General features: G+C 35.0%; 1 pseudogene; it reads right to left on the reverse strand.

Moving 5' to 3' along the window:
* LOC106317797 overlaps nt 1-1,585 on the reverse strand; it is a 4,929-nt pseudogene extending 3,344 nt beyond the window's left edge.
* Between the last annotated feature and the right edge of the window lie 2,142 nt (nt 1,586-3,727).

A 3,727-nucleotide genomic window follows, 5' to 3' on the forward strand; every position in this document is an offset into this window, starting at 1 on the left:
CAGACTTGAGAATTAAGCTGCCAGACTTATAAGGTTTTATAAAGCTTTTATAAGGCTTTATAAAGTTTTATAAGGCTTTATAAGGGTTTTATAAGGCTTTATAAGGGTTTTATAAGGCTTTATAAGGGTTTTATAAGGCTTTATAAGGGTTTTATAAGGCTTTATAAGGGTTTTATAAGGCTTTATAAGGGTTTTATAAGGCTTTATAAGGGTTTTATAAGGCTTTATAAGGGTTTTATAAGGCTTTATAAGGGTTTTATAAGGCTTTATAAGGGTTTTATAAGGCTTTATAAGGGTTTTATAAGGCTTTATAAGGGTTTTATAAGGCTTTATAAGGGTTTTATAAGGCTTTATAAGGGTTTTATAAGGCTTTATAAGGGTTTTATAAGGCTTTATAAGGGTTTTATAAGGCTTTATAAGGGTTTTATAAGGCTTTATAAGGGTTTTATAAGGCTTTATAAGGGTTTTATAAGGCTTTATAAGGGTTTTATAAGGCTTTATAAGGGTTTTATAAGCTCGATTTTATTGAAGAGAAGAAGAAGAGAGAATAAGATATTTTATTATATTGTGTACTGAGGTCACTTGTCTTTAAATACTTGTACCCAGATCCACAATTAAATTAAGGAAACTATTCTCTCCTTCTCTTTCTTACATCTTGAAATCTACTCTCTCTCTCTCTATGTTCTTCATATTCTTCATTCTCCATAAATAAACTCTCAATAATTCTCTCATTCTAACAATAGAGACTTTTTCATTGTCAGTCGGAAGCACTGACCGGAACGATCCGTTTGAGGCCGCCATGGTGGTCACAGGTTCCATCACACTTCAAGAGAATCTTAATGCCTGAAAAAAAAGAGATTGTTTACAATACAAAACAGCTCATTACGCTACAAATTTCTAGGCACATCTATATATAATATAGAAGATGTATTGATGCAGCATCATGATACCTTTCCCGCCAAGCAACCGTGTTCGAATTTTCTTTTTACTATTGTGTTTTAGGTTTTCCTTTTCTTAGTTTTCCTATTTCTAAAAGGGAAAGTTGTTTACAATCGACTCTAAGTCCTATATAAGGCATCGACATGTAGTTCTTTCAAACCAATTTTTTGAAGTTATTAATACAAGAGTTTCTCTTAAGCCTTGCATTGATTCGATTAAATTCATCAATACGAGAGCCTTGCGTTGATTTGATTCAATTCATCGATTCAAGAAATCAGGTCTCTAGAGGTTTAACCTAAATCCCTAGATTTGAGCTGAGTTACCGTTGATACGCTGCGCCGTGTATGGATAACGCCATCTGAGTAAGATAATCAAAAGATGGCAAGAAATATGAATTATCCCTTATTCTAACAATTTTTATGTAAGTTAAAGGTACACATATAACAATAAGTTTAAAATTTGGATGAGATGCACTAATTTTTAAGAGCTCAGCTAGTGAAAAGAGTAGACCTGAGAAGTCGAAATCACGGAGGCAGTCAAGGCAAGAGACCTTGCCACAAACAAGCGAAGAAGCTGAGAGCTGAAAGTTGGACAAGATAGCCAAAACCAAAAGGTAGAATGCTGCAACAGCTGCTTGATTCACCATTGATGAAAGTTCAAATTCAAACAAAGAGTTTATGAATATGATGGCTTTAGATATCTTACTGTCTGTGTGAGATATGGGGAACGTATGTAAGCTTTATAGTATAAAATAAATAGTAATTAAAGAGACCAACATGCGTTGATCTTTGTGGTTGGCTTTACACACATAGGTATCGTACTTGTGTACTTCCTCTATATTAACGGCTCTTTAATTCATCCGCCTTTACTTCTAGAGGTGTTGATCTTTGGTGGTTGGCTATACCACAAGTAGTATGTGAGAATCAGAACTGAAGAACCTTGATGAACTTCAACTCTGATCACGATCGATTGAACCTTTCTTGAATGAACCAACGAAGAAGACCACCACGATATGCTGACTCAGTGTTCACTGCACTTCCCAACCAGGAGAAGCCGCCATAGCTCACTGGAGTTGGGATCGAACAAGCAACACTAACTGCTCACAATCGAGCTCCGATTACAACCTTTGACTCCATGATGATCTCTCTCTCTCTCATATGATACTAGAATAAGACCTAAATCAGCTCGAGAGAGTAAAGCTGATGACTTTATACTCAGCCATTTACACACGTGATACTTCACGCCTACCCCCGAGATCAAGCCACATATCTAAAGATTAATCCTAGTGTTATAAAGCTTTGGACTCAAACTGAGTGTCTACCATACTTAGCTAATTCCTTTGCTTAAAGTCTTCATGCTTGGACTCTTCTCAACACTTGATTTGATGACTAAAACTTTAATCTTTAAATCTCCACCTTAGGCATAGATCAACCAATATTACCTACTTGCGCTTTAAACCAAGCACCCGAATCTTTTAATGGATTCTACATCCTCCACGGAAATATTAGACTTCTTACTCTTTACCAACACGAAGCATCTTCAATGCTTCTTTTACCTTATACACTAGCAAGACTTTAGTAAAGATATCAGCTGGATTGTAAGCTGTCGCAATCTTCAACACACGAACTAACCTTTTGCTGATCAGATATCTCTTACAAAATGATACTTCTGTGCGACAAGTTTTGTTCTCTCATGGAATACGTCATTTTTAGAGAGAACAATGACGCTCTGAGAATCACAGAAGATCTCTTTTGTTTCTTGACCGAAATCCAGTTCTTCTGCTAAACCCTTCAACCACACTGCTTCTCGAATTGCTTTTGGCATTGAGATATACAACTAAGATCTCCATTGGATGATAAAGCTACCACCTTCTGCAGCTTCGGTGGATATTATTAGTCATTCAAAAAATATCCTACTCGCTGCTATTAGCAACAAAAAACCGAGCATATCACTGGCCATTCGATCTGTTTTGGTGTATTGTGTCATTTAACATGCGTTCAGGAAAAATACAAAAGTTTCTCAGTATATAAACGTAATAGTGATGTAGATCAGATCTTTGTCATAAAACTAGTTACACAAAAAAACTATGCTAAATTAGCTACTTGAAAAACAGGAAATAATAGCTTTTAAATTTGGAAATATGATTTTTCTTAATTAAGTCAGACCAAAGTATTCAATATTCATTAGGAAACATCTGTAACAATTGATAATTGTTTTGATGTTTCCAAATAATCTTTGATTCATCTTAAATATTACAAATTTTGCCACTAGCTTTTTCTTTAAAGAAAAAACAAATAAATAAATGTTATAAAAGTAATGGAAAAGTCTATCTTTATTCATAACATAGAGGTTTCTTATATAGGAGATTACACCGTCATAGATAAATGAAAAGATTACAAATCATAATCTCTTGGTTATGAGCCATCCACAATCTGGTTCATAACACTTCCCTTTGAATGCCATAACCATTTAGAGCTTGTAATGTGCTTTAATGTTGCCTCATTAAAACCTTACCAGGAAAAACCCAATTGGGACAAAACCATGGTAAAGTAAAAAGAGTACAACACACATTACTCCCCCTGATTTGAACATTACTGAAGGTCCCTTGGACCTCTCCAATTTTCTGCAATCCGTGAATGATGAAGATCTTGGGCAGAATATGCTTCGTCCTCGAACATGATAGTTGGTTCTTCTTTACCATCGGCATTGCCACAATTTGATCGAACATATTGAGTCATTGACCTCAAATACACACACACGAAATCTTGGATGATGTTGGTGTGATATA

Source organism: Brassica oleracea, chromosome C9 (genome assembly GCF_000695525.1).
Source record: "Brassica oleracea var. oleracea cultivar TO1000 chromosome C9, BOL, whole genome shotgun sequence".
Classification (NCBI taxonomy): Eukaryota; Viridiplantae; Streptophyta; class Magnoliopsida; order Brassicales; family Brassicaceae; genus Brassica; species Brassica oleracea.